Below are 22,824 nucleotides of genomic sequence, written 5' to 3' on the forward strand. Positions count from 1 at the left end.
GGCAGGGGATACCGTGGGTGTATTATTCGTCTGCCTCCCCCACCCACAGGGGGTGTGTGTTTGGTCCGCGAGATGTATTTTATTTCCCTCAAGTCCGCCGGCAAGCCAGTTAGGACCCCCCTATCCGCCACCTGGGACGCGCCACGTGGGAGTATCACCTCTCCCCCTGCTACGCCAGCGTAGTAGGTTCGTGGAGAATTGTTTGAATAATGCATTTAATAACGTAGTTTCTGTGAAATGACGAACGCAGCATTTTATTAATTACGGTCTTATTTTCGTCCAATAATTACGTATAGAATTTTATTACGATGTCTAAGAAGCAAGAACAATCTGCACGAACTCCTCCGAAAACGAAAGCAACATTACCTCCTCTATAAAGATCAGTTCAATTCAAATGGAAGGAAATGTTATCAATCTAACATAACCTAACCTTGTCTTGTCACCACTTTGGTACACGGTTTGCAGACTTAGCCTTTATGTATTCTTATTGAATTACGGCATGTGTGTATTATTACAGCGTGTTTTCTCTTCAGTCCGGCAAGTAATAGCGAATTTCGAGAAAGGGGCTGAATTTATTGTTTACACAAGGCAAACACCGAAGAATACGGTTATAGTAATGCGTACCGTATATCAAAATAATGCGTAATTCCTTAATTCCTCATTAAGCTTGAAAACCGACTTAATTATGAATACCTTGATTGATCATTTATTTTATCGTTTACTTGGGTAAGGGAATCTCCATTATTGAGACCGGAACTTACAATGAGGTTAGTTTGTTGATGGTTATCTCTCGTGATTTCAATATGTAACTATTCAAGTTGGCAGCAGTGATGAGCAATTAAAAAAAAAAAAAAAAAAAGAAAAGAGAATAGGGCGGCAATATTTGCCTTACGTGACGAATAACGTTTTTCTGTAGCATAAAGCTTGCTCAAAGCCCTCGGAACCAGCCACACGAAGAACTTCCCATGCTTGGCCCATCAGGTGTCTTTCACGCTCCTGTGCAGCTTCTTTGCACTCTTAAAACTGCACATGACCGAACCCATTGTAGATATGCTATTTTGTCTAGAGATATTGTTTTCAAACTGGGCAAAAAATTGTTCCCCTTGTTTCAGGTTCTTTAGGAGCAATGTTTAACTCTTCGAAGAATTGAATGCCATTTTCAGTGCTCAAAATAGCAATTGTAGGCTATGTAACGAAATGAAATGACGTAGGCCTATGGCTTTTAGTGCTGGGAGTGTCCGAGGGCAAGTTCGACTCGCCAAATGCAGGTCTTTCGATTTGACTCCCGTAGGCGACCTGCGTGTCGTGATGAGGATCAAATGATGATGAAGACTACACATACACCCAGTCTCCGTGCCAGCGAAATTAACCAATGATGGTTAAAATTCCCGACCCTGCCGGGAATGGAACCCGGGACCCCTGTGACCAAAGGCTAGCATGCGAACCATTGAGCCATGGAGCCGGACTGTAGGCAATGTTTCAATGTTACAATCAGCTAGATAATGGGAAGAACAATGGAAAGTTTTGAAGAAGAAAGATTCCTTGATATTATCATACGAATACCATTGGGGTCAAGAGACAAATGAGTTGTCCAAGGGATATTCAACTGAAAATATGAATAAGAGGAGCCTGGTACAAGTAAAAGAACGTCTGACTCATCTGGGTTTCCGGGGTCACCACACCATTCTCGAGTTGCAAGTCCTTGGGATTTGGGGTCTCTTAGAGAAGTCAACTGATAATCTGCGGTGGTATCTGCAGGAGTGTATTTGTAATTAATTGAAGCTACTGTACGTTTGGGAAGGAAGCGCTTTTGGCCTGTATGTTATATACCACCGTGACACTCGCATGGAGTCGAAGTAGGAAACCGGAACCCAATTCTCGGATGACCAACGTTTCCCCCAAGTGCGTTATTTTATGTTATTTTAAGTAATAAGTCTATGCAAGTTCAATGCTTTTTTCCCCCTGCTATTTGCTTTACGTCGCACCGATACACATAGGTCTTATAGCGACGATGGGATAGGAAAGGCCTAGGAATGGGAAGGAAGCGGCCGTGGCCTTAAGGCACAGCCCCAGCATTTGCCCGGTGTGAAAATGGGAAACTAGGGAAAACCATCTTCAGGGCTGCCGACAGTGGAGTTCGAACCCACTCTCCGGATGCAAACTCACAGCTGCGCACCCCTAACCGTAGGGCCAACTCGCCCGGTCAAGTTCAATGTAGCAAGGAGATTTTAGCACAGTAATTAACTGGAGGTCGTCCGCCTCTGTGGTGTAGTCGTTAGCGTGATTAGCTGCCACCCCCGAAGGCCCGGGTTCGATTCCCGGTTCTGCCACGAAATTTGAAAAGTGGTATGAGGGCTGGAACGCGGTCCACTCAGCCTCGGGAGGTCAACTGAGTAGAGGTGGGTTCGATTCCCACCTCAGCCATCCTGGAAGTGGTTTTCCGTGGTTTCCCACTTCTCCTCCAGGCGAATGCCGGGATGGTACCTAACATAAGGCCACGGCCGCTTCCTTCCCTCTTCCTTGCCTATCCCTTCCAATCTTCCCATCCCTCCACAAGGCCCCTGTTCAGCATAGCAGGTGAGGCCGCCTGGGCGAGGTACTGGTCATTCTCCCCAGTTGTATCCCCGACCAAGAGTCTGAAGCTCCAGGACACTGCCCTTGAGGCGGTAGAGGTGGGATCCCTCGCTGTGTCCGAGGGAAAAGCCGACCCTGGAGGGTAAACAGATGATGATGATGAATTAACTGGAGGTCAGAGAACTAGAAAACAAGGAACCGATTTATCCAACAAATCCAGTCCAACATAGCCGGGTGATGTTCCAAACTCCGATAGGAACGAGGAGGTTGGTTTTGCGGATGCAATGTAATCTGGTTATCGAATGTCGCTTTCTTCGGTCAATTTTTTTTTTTTTTTTTAAACAGTCCGTACCGCAGAATCTGGGTACCGTATTTATAGCAGCACCCACGAGTGGCAGGGTAAATGTTGCTTAACTGTGGATTGACGTTTGTATTGTTAAAAGATTGTTTATGAGTTTGAAGTCACATTTACGGAATAGGTGTTCATGTGTCTATACAGTTTTTATTGTTAATACCAGCGTGAAATGTGTACGTGTACACACATCTAAGAGGGATCCACAGTGGATAATTACTGAAGTGTAATTGGTGTCTTAAGTGTTGAGGTTCATACCAGTCGTACTTTGTGTTATGGAGGCATCCATGGGCGTTTTGAGGTGATGTTTGTGATACTGCAGTACCGTAGCAGACTGCATTAATCTCTCTAGCACCGGGCGAGTTGGCCGTGCGCGTAGAGGCGTGCGGCTGTGAGCTTGCATCCGGGAGATAGTAGGTTCGAATCCCACTATCGGCAGCCCTGAAGATGGTTTTCCGTGGTTTCCCATTTTCACACCAGGCAAATGCTGGGGCTGTACCTTAATTAAGGCCACGGCCGATTCCTTCCAACTCCTAGGCCTTTCCTATCCCATCGTCGCCATAAGACGTGTCTGTGTCGGTGCGACGTAAAGCCCCTAGCAAAAAAAAAAATCTCTCTAGCAAGTTCTTCACCGCAAGCAACTGTAAACCCAGGATATTGAAACTTGCCATTCTCAGCATATCCTCGCGATCGACCTGAATAATTTTGATCTCTTATGGGTCTGACGTCATATATTCGCTTTTTCATTTGTCGAGTTTCAGACAATATTGCGTCCATGGATCATTTCCTTCCTGGGCTTGGTATTGTAGATTAAGCTTATTTTCGGTGGCTGGTATGGCGCCAGCGCGGAAAAGAGTCTAGGGCAGAGCAGTATAACATTGCCACGTCGGGACATTAACAAAATACCGCCCCCACTTCCCAATGAAACTGCCAGTATATGTGAAATAAATTGAAAGGAAGACAATGAAATGGATGATCAGTGTGTAAATTAAGAACATTCAAGAGGAAAAAATACATAGAAATATATAATACTTCAAAGTTATAAATTCAATAAAGCTGCGGTTAGTTTCAGTAACATGAACTCACTGCTGAAGAGGTTTTCTTCGTACCTTCTACTGGGCAAATGCCTCGATCACATCATCATAGAAGAGTCCACTCTCAGTGCACACAGAAGGAAAGTCGTGTAAGATTTCCTTAGAAAGATATGTTTTGAATCGTCGCAATGACGGAAATGAACGTTCGATTGAACTATTAGATACAGGGGTGCACAAGTACCAATGCAAACTTATGTCAACAAATGGGTATTTATTTCTAAAATTATTTTGTCGAATTGGACCCAGGTACACTCGAAATCTTCAGTATCTCGTGGCCAGAAATATTCATTTCGGCCAAGAAATCAGTACAGCCCTCAGAATCACCCAGTACCTGCTTACACAGACGTAATGTGTATGTCAACTCATTGAGGGTCAAATTCTCCAGTTTCTTTGTAATTCTTGTGTGCGAGGTCTGGCTGAAATGTCAGCGGTCTCGACTATGACTTCATTATCAAATGGCATCGAGCTCAACCACTGTAAGAAAGAATGACCCTTATTTTCGTCAGTATAGGCCGTGTTAAATACTACTACTGATTGTTATCCTCAAAAACCAAAGTAAAAAATAACCTGGCATTAAGTAATTATGATTATCAGAGACGCAAGAGCGTTTGGAAAACCGTTCCTATGAAGTTATTGTCAGTGCTAATCAAACAATTAAGTGCCATATATTGGGGTGGGATTACATCGTGCACACTTCATCGCAATTAAATTACAGTTAATAGTTTTCCTTGATCAAGAAAAGCTAGTATAGCCAGAATGTTTAGCCATAGAAACATCTTAATCAGTTCCCGAAATACTGGAGTCGGGAGTGGCCTCAGTGTGCAACGTCGCAAGCCACAACTCCTGGAAGACGAACACATGTGTCGTTGTCTTGGTTACTTCTCCTTCACCCTCAGGGTTGGCCAAAATCTTCTCCCAAACTTTACCCGTTTCCTTTTCCACCCGGAATTCTTGTGATGCACATAGCAAGACCGAAACAAATGGGGAATTGCATACGTCTGAATTGAAACGGTATATCCGAAGGGATGATTTGAATCCGAGGAATGGATTTTACTTCGGCCGCGGCATGTCCAGTAATTTTTTACAATTTTATTTTTACCATTGTCTTTACGTCGCACTGACACAGGTAGGTCTTAGGGTTACGACATGTCCAGTCATGTTGGTGGCTTCAATAATATTCGGAATCAGTTTCTTGACTGAGAGGCGTGTTCCGTTACAGAGCGAAGAATGTTTCGTGTAAATTAGAAAGATAATTGGTGCGCCACAATTGTTTGCTCCAAGATGTTCGAGGGGTACTACAGATGACTCCAAGTTGCTCAAAAGGTCTCTGGTGTTGACAACCTCATAAGTTACGTGTCGTGTCGATAGACAAGTACATTTTGTGAACAATGGATAATTCTTCATTTCTTGGGGCAAGAATTGCTTTTAGACACAGCCATGCGTGATAGGTGAAATGCTGTGCCCACGCATGTTAAACATTTCAGATCTCTGCGTGCCGTAGATTTGGCTGAGCACCCCCCCCCCCCCTCACCTCTCATTAATATATACTATTATTCCTTCGGTTGTGTCAAGTGTTGCCAACTTAGCGGGTTTTCCGCTAAATTTGGCGGAATTAGAACACTGTCGGCGGAGAAATACATCATTTAGCGGACAGCGGATTGTTTGGCGGAATTCTAGAATTATTATAGCGGAATTTAGTGTTTTATCCATTTTTTAAAAATCTGTACTCCAGTACGTCTCCAAGCTATTCCGTATTTCTTGTCAGGAGCTAGCAGTGACATGAGGAAAACATGTTATTTGGATCTGATATTATGAGATTATGGTATCATAAATTAATGCGTGGGGAAAAGTTACTTATCTCTTAGGCCGCTATTAGCCGTGGGCGACTAGTGGCGCAACTAGTTGCTCTGGCGAGTCACGGACCATTGGATCAAATGGAGCCTATTAGCCGTGGGCGACTAGTGGCGCAACTAGTTGCTCTGGCGAGTCACGGACCATTGGATCAAATGGAGCCTATTAGCCGCGAGCGACTAGTGGCGCAACTGAGCTCCTAGTTGCCGGCCGTCATCTGAGCCGGCAACTGCTCTGGCGACTTTTAGTTGCTCAACTGCGTGACGGGGCATTGCAGTAAATGTAGCCTATTAGCCGTGGGCGACTACAGCTTGCATCCGCGAGATAGTGGGTTCGAATCCCACTGTTGGCAGCCCTGAAGATGGTTTTCCGTGGTTTCCAATTTTCACACCAGGCAAATGCTGGGGCTGTACCTTAATTAAGGCCACGGCCGCTTCCTTCCAACTCCTAGGCCTTTCCTATCTCATCGTCGCTATAAGACCTATATGTGTCGGTGCGACGTAAAGCCACTAGGAAAAAAACAAAAAACAAAAAAAAAAAACAAGAAAGTTTTGGCAAATCCGTCCGTCCGTTCTACTGGACCAAATTGCTTCAATTTTGTTTTATTCTCTCCGAAATTATCTGCCGGTGAATCATGATATATTGATAGTTCTCTAAGTTCAGCCAACTTTGAGTAATCATAAAATCAAATCATTAAATGATCACTCCAATAACTGCAGGTGAAGGATTACCCTAACCCGCAATATATTCTGCGCTTAGCGAGTTGCTAAGCGACTAACACTTTCTTTAATATTCTGACATGTGTGATTTTCATCCTTAGCAAGGTCACTGAATGCAGCCATGTATGATTATTACCTGTGAAGCCCGAGAGTATATACACTTCCTCTGATCACGGAAGAATACTATTCTCTGCTAGATACTCTTTGATTCTCTAACCTTTCCCAGCTTCCAAATATATCCAATAGATGGCAGAGCGTTCCTAGTAACTTACAGGCTGCTAAGAGAAAAAAGTCTACGTACAAACAGACCCTATCATGACATACGCCTTAGACATTATCTGGCAACATCTATCGAAGGATAACCTACCTGCACTGGAAAGAATGAAGGCCATGTATCTTAAAAAGGTTCTCTGCCTTTAAAAAGAAGGAAACACGCTCCTTCGAGGTTAACCCATGAACTCACAAGACAACCGCTCTATATAGAACCACGACAGAATACCAAGCTTTACATCAAGAACTGCAGGATAGGGCAGGCAATATGACTACGACAGGCATATTAAGACGAGTTTTCTGACCTGTTTATAACGAATCCTGCGGAGCAGTGCGGGTCCTCTAGTACATTACTAATTTTATCCAACCTAAGTAACAATAAGTTCCCCTAATACTAAAAAGGAGGAATATTTCATTCCTATTTCTGTTCTTTGGAGATCTAAAAGTGGGGTGAACGTTCTACATATACTTGAGCTTGATGACGGGCTGCCGTGCCCCCCCCCCCTTACAACAAAGGGTAATTTTGTGTCTGTTTATCATACAGCTTTTTTTGTTATTTGCTTTACGTCGTACCGACACGGATAGGTCTTATGGCGATGATGAGGGAGGGAGGGGCTATGAGTGGGAAGGAAGTGGCCGTGACCTTAAGGTACAGCCCCAGCATTTGCCTGGTGTGAAAATGGGAAACCACGGAAAACCATCTTCAGGGCTGCCGACAGTGGGGTTCGAACCCACGATCTCCCGAATACTGGATACTGGCCGCACTTAAGCGACTGCAGCTATCGAGCTCGGTTTATCATACAGCATAATGATATAAGACTGTCTGGATGATTTTAGTCATTAAAAAAAATTGCGACAGAAGTGCTCCGAACTAGTAAACATGCGGTCGCTGTATCGAGTTTCGCTCGCCTAAATGTGTAGAAGTAATAAGGGGAAGGAAGTAGATGATCATATCTAACTGTTATACACGTGACCTGTCCTTTTTTCTTCGAAAAATGTAGGCTATTTGTTGAGTTCACCCTTCGCAACCGCAACGCCTCATATTGTTTCTAATCCATGGAGCTGTCTTGGGATCATATTCGGAAGTGTACTTCTTTTCCTTTACGTGAAAGAGGACTCCAATTTGAGAAAGATATCTGGCGAAATTCATCTAGGCTATCAACCGTCGGTCAGCACTTGAAAGAAATTATTCATTCAATGGAAGGTCAAGGTATTTTATTTTATTCTTCATTTTAATGCACACTGAAGAATTTTTTCGCCTCAACTACAGTGATCTCATTTAAATAGATTACTAATTTTATCTATCCTAATGTAAGTACATCCGATTCTAAAAAGAGGGAATATTTCATCCCTATTTCTGTTACTTGGAGACTTGAAAGTGGAGTGAATGTTCTACAGATCGTTTACTTTCCGATATGTACTGAGTTCAGCGACGGGGCTGTCACCTTTGTCTCTGGACACCAGGCGAGTTGGCCGTGCGATTACGGCGCGCGGCTGTCAGCTTGCATCCGGGAGATAGTGGGTTCGAACTTCAATGTCGGCAGGCCTCAAGATGGTTCTTCGTGATTTCCCATTTTAACATCAGGCAAATGCTGGGGCTGTACCTTAAATAAGGCCACGGCTGCTTCCTTCGCACTCCTTGGTTTTTCCTATCCCATCGTCGCCAAAAGATCTATCTGTGTCGGTGCGAAATTGTCTACGGACAAGCACTGAAAATTCAGGTTGCTCCTGACATGGAGAACAGACGCCTTTATAACTGCTCCCCTGGAGTACGGACGCGACACTTGAGCTTGATGATGGGCTACTGTGCTGCAGCCCCCCAAAAGGCTAATTTTATGTCAGAGTTTCTGCCCTCAGAATATGAAACCTCCTTCACCGCAAGGCAGTGATTTTCTACTCCTTTTCTTCCCCCAGAGAGGACAAGGTGTCTAATTCGCCAACTCCCCTGTTTTAAAGGTTTCCTCCTCCGCCGAAGATGCCGTTCAGGATTCAAGAGCAACCCTGGTAAGAGACCCGTACATGATAATACCAGTCGGAACCGGCTAGACTGGTGCCGGGAGTGTCCGGACATTTTCGGCTCGCCAGATGCAGGTCTTTGGATTTGACGCCCGTAGGCCAGCGAAATTAACCAATGATGGTGAAAATTCCCGACCCTGCCGGGAATCGAACCCGGGACCCCTATGGCCAAAGGCCAACACGCTAACCGTTCAGTCATGGAGCCGGACACCAGCTAGATCAAGTTGTTTTAAGGTGTTATTCCTCCTATCCCTCGCCAGTTTGTCTTCGTTTGTAACGGGTAGAGTCTGGCCTACATAACAGTGAACCCAGTATGTACCTGGATTCCAAAGGTCCAGACTACTAAGGCAGATTCTTCACTATGTACCACGTGGAAGAAAATCCATTGGGAGACGTCAAAAGAGATGGCAAGAGACCATAACTGACCACTAGGCCTAATGCTGGAAAAGATGCCGTTGTTAATGGTGATGAAAGAAAACACTAATAGCCTTGTTTATGGGCCAGGGAAACAAATGGAATTATGTAACTACTTAACTTACTCTTTGTAACTCCAGGTCGTTGACCTTCTGAATTCCACTGTTTTAGATATTACAGTTATAAGTGGAGAGCTGCAGGGCGTATACAGACTAAATCTCGCTAGTGAAAAGATAGTCGCCGTTAGTACTAAGAAATCCTTGAGAGATGCTAACTTTCTTAATGTAAGCTTTTCGTACAACCTGACCTGTCAGCGTTCGATATATACAATGACTAGCAAGATACCCGTGCTTCGCTGTGGTTTTAAATTGAAAGTATTTTTCAAAATTCTAAATTTTGGAGAGTCTTACTGTCTACTGAGCCTGTAAATTACGCCCTCGGTTCGTATGTAAAACGCATGTAATACGCATTGTAACCCTGTACAGAGGAATTGGAATGTTTTAAAACCCCATCTTATTTAACATGTAGGATGTAAAAGTGATCAACCTGTGAAATTTAGATGTCGTAGGCCTACATCGAACAATAATGGAGGAATGAATGTTTTTTAGGCGGTGAATGTTTTAAAAACATTTAACTTCTAGGACATAGAAGACCATGGAAAATTTTAAGATCGTGCCTAAAACGGTTTCTGATGAATGGATATTGTGTTTTTTTAACAACCACCATTTAAACCCATTAGGGGAGAAATATTTTGGAGTATACGATATTTTACATCTAGGACATAAACGAAGAGCCTTCTCGTAAAATTAGAATCGTGTACGTCAAACGGTTTTGGAGGTATGAATAATTTCATTTGCGGAGATAACCCCATGTTTAAAATGTTTCCTAATTCACGCTTAGGATTTAAAATATATACCGCTATTTGGAATTTTGTCTTCGTACGTTAAGCGGTTTCGGAGGAAGGAATGAATGTTATCTGTTTCTGGATCTTAATCCCCATTTGACTCTTTGAGAGGTTAACTGTGTTTCAAATTTTCTATTATTTAATACCTGGAATAAGATTTGAAACTATAACTTCGTAATTCAAGCGGTTTCATAGAAGTTAACATTTTTGTCATAATTCCTCCTTACCCAGTCAAAACCCCTTAGGGGTGTATTGTTTGAAGACCACTTCTTATTTAAAATCTAAGGTAAAAAATTTAGTGTGTATAGTGGTCAGCACCGACCTCTGATAAAAACTCGAGATGAAACCACTTATTGTTTAGGCCTATTACATGTATTAATCTTGTGGAAAGTAATTAGTAATTTGAGAGGCTTAAATCTTTAAACATTATACATTCAACGTCCGCAGGAATTCTTAGGTACCATTAATGGAACACAGTCTCAAAACAATGTTCCTCCAGTTGTGTATCAAGTTCAAGATTATTTCAATTAATCCCCTGAGTTTTACAAATAACTTTCTTTGGCAATAAAGAAAAGGAGTCTGAAATTAGGTTGAGTACCTTGGCTGTTGTGGAGACTTAATTTTACAACGTCATAAGCCTTCAACCCCTAGCCAAAAACCTCGTAGAGATGTACTGTTTTAAGACCACTTTGTGTTTAAAATCCAAGATATATAGGAGCAACCATCGTGTGAAATTCCAAACTCGTATGTCAAATGGTTTGAGAGAAATGAATATTTATCTTATCAAGACCTCACCCCCTAGTCAACCTCCCACCCACCTCGACTTTAGGGGTGTAATGTTTAAGACCACTTCTTATTCAAAATCTAAGACATATAGGACAACCATCATGTGAAATTTCAAGCCCATGTGTCAAACGGTTGGAACTGTTGCTGTCAGTGACCACCCCCAGTCAAAAACCCATAGGGGTGTATTATTTTAAGACTACGTAGTATTGAAAATCTGAGACATACAGGAGGAACCATGATGTTAAATTTCAACCTCGTATGTCAAACGGTTTCAGATAAATAGGAATATATTTGTTTTCAGACATTAACCCCCATTTTACCCTTAAGGGGTGAATTTAATTCTAAACTTAGCTTCTTTATGTACTATATGTTAAATAAGACATCATTGAGTGCAATTTCAACTTCGTCTGGTCAATGGTTTCGGAGGAATGGATATTATGGTTTTTAGGTTTTACCCCCGTTTCATCGCCTTAGGGGTGGAATGTTTTCACGCCTGTAACGTCTTCAGTTTTAGAGATATAAGTATCCTCATAAAATTAATTTAACTCCTCCATCCCCCCTTAAGTGGATTATCATAGAAAAAAAATACGTGTTTATTTTTAAAGGAGATTCCAAACACAAATTTTCATGCCTGTAACATCTGTAGTCTCTAGTTTTTGAGATATAATTATCCTCATAAAAATAATTTGGCTCCTTTTTCAGTCCTTTTCGCCTCCCCCTTGCCCCCCCCCCCGTAAGTGGATTTTACGAAAACAAAATAATAAGAGTTTATTTTTAAAGAAGATTGCAAATACCCATTTTATATTTCTAACAATTTCAGCTTTTGAGATATATCATAAGTTTACCAATTAAAAAGTTCACCCACCTTAAGCGGATTTTCCGAAAACAAAAAAATATGCGTTTCTTGATTTTTAAAGGAAACTGCAAATACCAATTTTCATGTCTGTAATATCTTCAGTTTTTTAATATATAATCATCCTCGTAAAAAGAAATTGAACCCATTTTTTTACCTCTTTTCACCCCCACCGTAAGAGGATTTTCAAAAAACGGAAAAATACTCGTTTCTTTAATTTTAATGGATATTCCATATATCCAATTTTTATATCTTTAAACTGTCAAGTTTTTGAGGTATAGCTATACTCATTTAAACAATTCACCCCCCCTTTCATCCCCTTAGTGATGGAATATCAAAAAATCCTCCCTTTGTGAGCACTTACACTGTAACATAAATGTATTCCCAAAATTTCAGTTCTTTCTGCCCAGTAGTTGTGGCTCGGCCATGATGAATCAGTCAGTCAGTCAGTCAGTCAGTCAGTCAGTCAGTCAGTCAGTCAGTATGTGTTATTTTATATTATACAAGATTATTCAATCGCAAGATAACATTTGACCTACGTACAGACTACTGTACCAATGCCGTCCGAAGTGGTGTTAGGAATTTTGTTTAATGAAGAACTATGGCATGAATATCCATGTCAACGAAACGCATTGATAAAACACATTGAATTTGATCAGGTTTATGAACAGTCGGCGAGAACTGACTGGTTACAATATGTGAACATTTCCGAATTCACTCCGAAATCTCCAAAATAATTTCATTGCAAGAAGTTCAAACTGGTAAGCAGACTGTCTGGATGCATCACCTCAGGAGGTTACAATGCAGTGCATGAGCCATTCAATAATAATCGTTATTATTATTATTATTATTATTATTATTATTATTATTATTATTATTATTAATCTAATGACCTCAGTTGACCGATAGGAGATTTGCAGCGGTGCGACTTAGATGGTTTGTGTACATAATTCGACGCTTCGATTGCACTGCCATCTTGTAAAGAAGTGGAGCTCTCCTACGCCGTTTCACTTCTAGTGCCTCAACTTGGAAACATGAGCTGGCAACCACGGGGTCTCCAGATAAGTCTGACATTGTTTCCCCTAACTAATCTTTCCTATAAATACTGCCCTATCAACCCTTGTTTCCTATGGATTATTGTGATAGTATTGTAACCATTTGATGAATATTAATAAATAATTTCTTGAATATCATAAAATATATCATAAATAAAAATATATAAAAACTTAATAAAAATTGATCGACATGTCCGTAGTATAGGCGCCAGAGTTCACCAGAATGGATCCCTCGAATTTTGATAGAGCATGATAAACTTTATATCCCAGGGCGTGTACATAATGCTGCGTACTGGTACATCTGCCGCAGGCCGTACCTAACCTCCTGAAAACGACTAACTAGGTAGGAACTGCACCCAGGTTCATCAATAACTCCACTGATTCTAAAATAGCTAACTATATTCTTACCAAAATCCGTGCATGAGCACCTCATCAACACGCAAAATTATACATGTAATACATACATAAAATATTGCTGGAAGACTCCATATTTACAACAACAATGAAAACAGTGGGAAAACCAAAGCGAGAACTAAACTACCATTTGTAGATAGTCCGATGAACAATGTACATATATGTAGATAAATACCCTTCACTGTCTCTGTATCAATACTACTTGCCGATTCTCATAATCAGCACTTCTAACATCACACAGATACTGTACCTCGTAATACTGTGTTCACAGACTTTAACACTTGTTGTAAAGATAACATTTGAGCAACACAAGCTTATCGATCCTCAACATAAATTATGGAAAGTCTGAGATAGCTTTCACCAACATATAATGCCAGACCTCCACAAGTACTACAGCACTTAATGCGTAATCACTCCACAATTTGTCGATCATCCACTTTCCACGAACATAACAAGACTACGTTCCACGAACGTTTGAAGTCCAGTCCAGTATATTGTAACCGTGTCACTACCGTACTGTATATCAGCACTACTTCCTTCCCGTACAGTCTGTCCGCACTACTTCCTTCTCGTGCAGCGTGTCAGTTCTCCTTATCCGTACTGAGTCTGGTTCCCGCCGTTTGATCAACCTTTATAGGCATCAGCATTCCTCTTCCTCTCACATAATACGTCTGGATTGGTCCTTGCCAGCCAATCATGAGTGATCCACCGTTCAGGGCTGTTCTGAACTTCTTCATGCTCCCAAAACATAAACAAACGCTGGGGTATATCAATGAGTCATAGAACTTTCCTATTACAATAACATCAACAAACACATCTCATCAGACACTGGGATGTCCGCATGAGTCATACGAATTACCAGAGTCAAATATAGCAATGTTTTCCCACTCATGCAAAACAAATTACTCATACTACATATATGGTTACCTTCCAGCTTACAAATATTAATGACAAAATATACAAATGAAATAATATTAATAATAATAATAAAAATAATAAATAATAAATCGAATACTGACAATGATATCTAACTTCTACATACAGTGCGAGGGTGTGATACATGTACTATCACAGTATTTCCAGGCGTATGGAGTCTTTAAAATTGAAAGCTTTTCATTGCCCCGAAACTGGCATGGCTAATGGCTACTTTTGTGAGAAACATTGCGGATACATCTTCATTGTAGAATGTTATGCCTTTCAGCGTTCAGTCTGCAAGCCTCTGAGAATGAAATATTTAGTATATTCAATATTGATTGACATTCCCCCTGTAATTCCCGCAAAGTATCAATTTTAATTAATGTGTGGCAATGTATGCGTAAAGATAGACTATAGTACTGTCTATCGCCACCAGATGGTGTTAGATTCCCATAGGTGGCGCATTGCAGCAGCACTTGCTCCGGCTTGCGAGTACGCTGGTGGTCTGGTGGACATCGATAAGACAATATGGACGAAGACGAGCATGTGCAACGATGAACAGTGTGGTTTCTATGGAGGGAAGAAGTGGCTGCTTCACATATCCACAAGAAATTAGTAGCCATATGTGGGGAAACAGCACTAAGCCACAGATCCGTGTTTCGTTGGGCATCGGAGTTCAGAGACAGCAGGGAATGTGCTGAAAAACGCAAAAGCACTGGGCGTCCAGCAACTGCAAGCAAACCAAACAATGCCCAGCGTGACAATGACTTGATAATGAGGAACAGGCGAATCACGTTTGAAGAACTAGAGAAGGCAACAGGTCTATCACGGGGAATCCTACTCACCATCATCCATGAGGATTTGAAGATGGAGGCGTGTGTTGCCACATCCTCCATATTCGCCGGATCTGGCTCCTAGCGACTATGCCCCATTCGACGCAGTGAAAGAGGTCATACGGCGTAAGAAGTTCACCACCAATGAAGAACATGCAGTTGTCCACCAATGTCTCCGAGATATCCACAGAGAATGGTTTGCTACGCAAATACGGAAGCTGCCAGAACGATGGCAATAGTGCAAAGACACTAGCGGGGAATACCTGTAATATAATCAGTATTCGTTTGTTTAGTAAATGGTTCCTGTGAACACGAAAACACTGTAGTGCCAATCATTTTTGAACGATCGAAGTATAGGCTATACCTCCATGAATCGCAATTTGCAGCAAGCTCCGTGGCCTCGTATAATTTCCAAACGTTTTACTTTCAGATTATTATAATCTGAGTAATCACCGTCACATTGGTCTCCCTCTGCTCCTATACTCCATGGCGAGTCAATTATTTTCCTAGGAAGGATCGTATTTAGCGGGTTGCAAACTGGAATTTAAGGGAGGCAGATTTTTTAGAATCTCCAAAGATATATTTTTTATATATTTTTTTCAATTTGCTTTACGTCGCACCGACACAGATAGGTCTTATAGCGACGATGCGATAGGAAAGGCCCAGGCGTGGGAAGGAAGTGGCCGTGGCCTTAAGGTGCAGCCCCAGCATTTGGCTGCTGTGAAAATGGGAAACCATGGAAAACCATCTTCAAAGCTGCAGACAGTGGGGTTCAAACCCATTATTTCCCGGATGCAAGCTCACAGCTGCGCGACCCTAACCGCACGGCCAACTCGCCCGACCAAGGAAAGATTGAATGAAATGAAACGAACAGAGCCAAGCGTCACGTCTGGTGAGAACAAAAATTATAAAATAAATATCTCGCATCGCTAATATGCACGTTAAAAAGGTAAGGTAAGGGTGTATTCTGCCCGAAGGCAGCTCCGAACCTCCGCAGAGGTGTTCCTGAGCCGGAGTTTACGTACGGTAGGGTGGCCAGTTCCTTTCCGCTCCTCCATTCCCTTACCCCCCACCAACAGCGCATGGTAACCCATCCAAATCTTGACCATGCCCAATGTTGCGTAACTTCGGAGATCGCACGGGATCCGGTGTTTCAACACGGCTACGGCCGTTGGCAATATGCATGTTAGGCAGTCGTTGATTTTCAGCCAAAAATGGAGAACTCCCCACGGAAAATAAAAGTTGAAAATCGCCTATCGTTAAAGACGGAATCAAGTTTCCTCAGCGTAAATAACATTATAGCGAAAGGTAAATACCGTAAATCTTATCTCGTATTACTCGTAGAAGAGAGATGTGTTTAGGGGCTGAGGACCTCGATGTTAGGCCCCTTTAAACAACAAGCATCATCATCATCATCATCATCATCATCATCGAGAGAGATGTGTTCACTATGAATGCTAGGGATCCATCAATCCACCCAAACCTTTCATTTATATTTTATAGCTTAATCGCGGGTCATTCTCCATATTTCCTGCGGCTACTGCCACTGCCATTGGGTAGAATTTCATGTAATATGATTCACTCCCAGAAACCAACCGAACTAGATTTTGTTACCAACTACCGCAGAAGAAAATATCCTGAACAATGTGGACGAATTGATGACACGAAACAGAACTCCCACTCCCTTCGACATACTCTCTGTTAACACTCCTGACGTGTAAGACCAATCGGTTTTTGTCCCTAGCTAGGACGTCCGCAGACCAATAAAGAAAATTTCTCACACAAGAAACAAATCCTAAAGAATGTCGACCAATGACTGACACGAAACAGAGCGAGGATGTTCCAAGAGGCTCTCTGCCTAACATCCCTGACGTGTTAGACCAATGGTTTTCTGTCTAGCTATAAAGAAAACCTGTACCATAACCATGGTTCCGCGACTGTGCAGTTGGCAATCACCTGGTGCAAGTGAGAAAGCCAATGCGAGCGCTGCCGGTGAATACCAAAGAATACCATAAAAAGACAATCGTGATCCCTCATGTCGCTGTGGTACGCATGCGTTGCAGTTAGAACATTAGTAGCTACAATGAAGGACCTTTAATCAACTTCTGCCGTCTATGTCCCTCGGACGATCCCTGCTGTTTGTGTCCGTTGCCGAACGTTCAAAGAGCACACTGCGGATACCGCACAGAATAAATGCCGTAACCTCAAACACAATCAAGAAAACGCGAACGGTAAAATAAAATTCGAGCGAATAAACACTCAAATAGCAGTGCTCCCTTTTTTTCTCTTTACAATGGGATTTACGTCATACCAACACAGATAGGTCTTTTGGCGACCATGAGATAGGAAAGGCCTAGGAGTTGGAAGGAAGTGGCCGTGGCCTTAATTAAGGTACAGCCTGGTGTAAAAATGGGAAACCACGAAAAACCATCTTCAGCGTTGCCGACAGTGGGGATCGAACCCACTATCTCCCGGATGCAAGCTCACAGCCGCGCGGCCCTGACCACACGGCCAACTCGCCCGGTGTGTGCTCTCTTTTCGTAGCCTGTATACACGCTATTTGATACACCTGTTAAATTGTTCCCAGTAGTTCCATCTTTGTAGCATTGTGTCGCTAGTATTATTTTGTTGCTTAGATTCAAATACAGTAGATCCCCTCTAGTTTGGCCACCTCGGGATCGGACCTGGGCCGGACTAACTGACAATATGCTATAAATACCAATATCTAGTTTAAGTGAAATGCAGTACATAAATAAAGAACCAGTTATAAGGCAAGTAGTATTACGCATAAAACATCACAGACTGTCGTAAACAAAAGGAACTCTCATTACAGACTAATACTGTGTCAAACTCGGCAGATATTTTTTTTAAATTAAAAGAAATCGGTTATGTTTTTCTCTTTTTTGGGAGGTGTGTCAATTGATTTCTAGAAGCAAAATCACGCAACTTCTTCATAAACATTACACCAATTGCTGTTGCTTCTGTCTGCTGCTCGATGTGACTCTCTGCCGTTTGTGAAGTGCACTTCCTTCAGCGTGACTCATTTTCCCCTCTCCATTTTCTTCTTATTCTTCTTCTTCTTCTTCATCGACTTCTACTTCTTTGTCCTGCCAAATAACAGCTTGCACAATTTCTTCGTGAGGGACAGCTGCCGGCCGGACTTACCGGCGGCCTAACTAACCGAAGCCGAACTAGAGGGAGTCTACTCCTCTACTGTATTATTTTCTTGAATTAAAGACTGAAAACATGTTTAAAGGTACAAATAAATTTAGAAGTCGCTCAAAATAGGGGGCGGGGGGAGCCGATCATCCGCGTCCCCCAGAAATGAAACACTAATGATAGATGGAGCCCTGAGGAACTTATGTTAGTTTGGTGTTGAACGTTGTTCTAACTTGTGCATTTGTATAACGTCCGAATTGGTTGTGGTGGTGACTGAGTTAACATTCTTTGTGAAGGTAAATTACGTAGGCATACTACTGTACTACTTTGACATTATAATTATTAAACCGAAGTTTTACTTAAAATATGTTAATACCACAGAATGTCATTGTTTACCTAGTAATGAGTATCTTTGTATGCTTCATCAAGGTTGCGGCCTCTCCCCACTGCTTTAAAAAAAATCATACATATGAATGCCCTTATAAAAGACTGGACAAGTCTCCCCCACGGTAAAAACACAATGAATAGACACCTAAAAGTAGTCACGCTTCTATATGCTGATGACCAAGTACAATTTGCCAACACAGAGGATGACTTACAATGCTCCATACATAATCTCAGTAGGATAGCCACTGAATATGACATAGAAATATCTCCAGAAAAAAAATTGAGGGTAAAGAACCAATTCCGAGTAAGATCTATCTCAAAATAAACTGTTAGAGAGAGTTAACACTTAATTACCTCGGATACTATTTGTCATTCGACAATAATGTAGATATTTCTAATAAGATAGTGAAGTTCAAGAAATCCATAGGCACAATAAACTTAGTAATGAGACACACAAGACTGAGTCTATAAATCACTAGCTAGACCTATTCTCACATATGGTAGCGAAGCATGGGTAATCAGGAGACAAGCTGAAACCAGGATCGCAGCTGTTGAGATGAAATTTACGAGACGCACAGCAGGATATACACGATGGGATCATAAAAGGAACAAAGATGTGAAGAAAGAACTAAAATTAGAACCTGTATTAAATTACATAGGAACCTACAGGAAAAACTGGCGAGACCACATCAACAGAATTCCTTAGGAAAGAGTTCCAAAACAGACAGTACAATACCAACCTATGGGACGTCCAGCTAAAAGATGGATTGAGACCGTAACAGGCCACCTGGCCTAATACTTGATTGCCAGATGATGATGATGATTTTGACTTGACTATGAAGAACTGATCAAACCATTAGCCAATGATAGAGCAAAGAGAAAGTCACTTGCGATTAAATGTAGGCCTCCTATTCTGGTTTCTGACAAAATCTAGGAGTAAGTACGAGTCAATTTTTTTGTAATAATTTGTATTTATTATTTCAAGTTTTATATAAGTTTACGTGGAAGTAGTAAAAATTAAAACCGAAAGCAATAAAGTAATATAACAATACGTAAAAAAATTAATGTAATACAGTTTGTGACCTATCTTCCTTCAATGTCTTCACATGACCTCCACTACCGAAGTCGGTTTAAGTATTCGGGAGATAGTGGACTCGAACCCCACTGTCGGCATCCCTTAAGGTGGTTTTCCGTGGTTTCCCCTTTTCACACCAGGAAAATGGTGGGGCTGTACCTTAATTAGAAACACGGCCGCTTCCTTGCCACTCCTAGCCCTTTCCTGTCACATCGTCGCCATAAGACCTACCTGTGTCGGTGTGTGCGACGTAAAGCAAGTTAAAAAATCCGGTCTTATGAGTAGTGCACGTGCATTGATATATGTTAACAAGAAATAATCATAGAACGAGGGTAATTGCAAGCTATCAATGAACAGAGTTTAACTGTGGACATAATATAAATGAAGAATGGAGTAGACAATACTTGTTTTTGTAAGAAACTGGTCACGCCTCTAATAAAGCTCTTTTAGGTTGGCACAGGCCATTTGCATTGGAACTCGTTAGGATGATCACAATCAATTAAGGCATCATAAACGCAATGGTAAGTCATTCTGCCGTAAAATATTAGTATTTACGTATTTAAACGTAATCTGTTACAGTAATTTTATATTGATCGAGGTGTATCGAAAGCAAAGACTGCATTAAAACTGGGTAGGATGACCAATTATGACATCAGAATATCGCGTTTGTAGTTACATAGGTCGATTCGAGCGATGCTGAACAGGAATCCAGTATTTTCCTCGCCTGTGCTAATAAAATATTATATTAGTAGCAATCACGTTTATACAGAGTGTTTGGGAGGCAAGTACAAACAAACTAACGGAACGTAAGAGTGAATGTCCACACTTCATAAAAATGACTTTAGGAAGATTAGTGAATGGTTTGTCCGAGGGAGGAGCTTGGTGTCGAGTGAGATGTTTGTGAGGTAGGTAGTAGCTTTGTTTGCCCCTGAGCTTATACCACCCGCCGTACCATCCTTCAGGACGTATGCATGCGTAATTTTAAGAAGCAATTCTAAGTACATCACTGCACTGCAGCTGTACACATCACTTCACTGTACCTTCAGAACGTATTCTGTATGCATAATATGTAATGTGTAAGAAGCAGGTTCAAGTACATTACTTCACTGCAGCTTCAGGTAGTACGCATGCATGCGTAAGTTGTATGAAAACGTTCTACGTACAAGAGGCGAACGTTTTGACACTGGAAAATAGTGTAATGTATGTCAGCAAAGCCCTAAGTCATTCACCGTTAAATATTATCTGAGCTACAAACATCAAATTTTCAACTTTATGTATTTTCATTTTTGAAATAGAAAATTATTTTGTCACATGGGGAGGGCTCTACCAATACCCAGCAGAAGAATATTTGTGCTAGTCTCCCACTCTGCATATATATGACAAAGATTTCATACTACGTAATATTTTAGCTTCCGTTACAGTTAGTCAGGAAGTATTCAAACCCTCATATCTTTATACATTCACTAGCTGATGTACCCGTGCTTCGCTACGGGATTCTCAGAAAGACTGACTTTGTGGTTTTCCTAACCTGAAGTCAACATAGGTCATTACAAAAACGTAAGTATGAATGTAGCGATTAAAAGCAATGCTATCATATAAAATACTCGATCAAATGGAAAGCCGCACGTTTTATCACTTTTAACGAATAGTGCTGCGGTTAGATTGCGGTGCCAATCTAATAGTCCAAAGTTCCAGAGCTGGGATGACCAGGCCGCAGATTGCCATGAACACTCATCTGCCATTATTCCGCTAAATATGCACACTGTTCATTTCAATCAGTGCCTCAGAGTAGGGATTGAATAGCCCGAATGCTATGATGATCCAGTGTGTTACGTACCAGTAGTATCAGAAAACTTATAAACCAGGGGAATGGCATGCTAAAGAAAAAAGTTTTCTAACTCCCCAGCTACTTCCCATCAATATTCAGACAGGCTGTTACACTCTGTACGACTGGGCGAGTTGACCGTGAGGTTAGCGGTGCGCAGCTGTGAGCTTGCATCCGAGAGTTAGTGGATTCGAACCCCATTGTCGGCAGCGCTGAAGATGGTATTCCGTGGTTTTCCACTTTCACACCAGTCAAATGCTGGGCCTGTACCTTAATTAAGGCCTAAGGCACTCCTAGCCCTTTCCTATCCCATCGTCGCCATAAAACCTATCTATGTCGGTGCAACGTAAATCAAAGAAAAATACTCTGTACGCAGCAGTAATCCTATCTACCAGAGATGAGGGGCAACAGAAGGCACAAAGCACATCACGACAAACAATGGTCAATGTAATGTTATTGTTGATCAATGTTATGAGCTTTCTATATTGTAGGCCTTCACATTTAGTTTTCTTTCGACTTTGTGATTTGTAAAATATTTTATACCATAAACTGTAGTTTCTTATTCTCCGACTTTACATACCGATTTTCATTAAATACTGTTTACCCATTTTCTCGTTACTCGGCGCTGATATGGACTTAGTAACAAAAATCCAAATTCATGAATATCTTTGTGATCAGAGCCAGTACGGTAACAATGTATAAGACATGAATAATAGGAAATTTAATACTATATAACCTTAGTTATGTAGCATTCATCGATTACACCTCTAATAAGAAATATTTGAGAATTACATTTTAGGCCTTCCCCTAAACTACCATTTCACTCAGCGTGAATAAAATAATTTACAGCCTAGACTATAGCGACTTATTTCCTGACTTTGCATACCGATTTTCATCAACATAGGACTACTAATAACGATATTTGAGAATTAAATTTTAGGCCTTCCCCTAAACTACCATTTTTCTCTGCGGGAATACAATTATTGATAGCCTAGATTGTAGCAACTTATTCCCCAACTTTGCATACCCATTTTCTTGAAAATACGACCACTAATAACATAAATAGTTGAGAATTCAATTTTAGGCCTTCCCCTAAACTACCATTTCACTCAGCGTGAGCAAAATGATTTATAGCCTAGATTGTAGAGGCTCATCCCCCGACTTCACATACCGATTTTCATTAAATTCTCTTCAACCGTTTTCTCGTGATGCGTGTACATACATACATACCGACAGACAGACAGACAGAAATTACGGAAAAGTAAAAAGTGCATTTTCTTGTTACTATGAACATGACCGATACAGAAATACCATTATTTGCAAATTCT

The sequence above is a fragment of the Anabrus simplex genome, chromosome 5, assembly GCF_040414725.1.
Source record: "Anabrus simplex isolate iqAnaSimp1 chromosome 5, ASM4041472v1, whole genome shotgun sequence".
Lineage (NCBI taxonomy): Eukaryota > Metazoa > Arthropoda > Insecta > Orthoptera > Tettigoniidae > Anabrus > Anabrus simplex.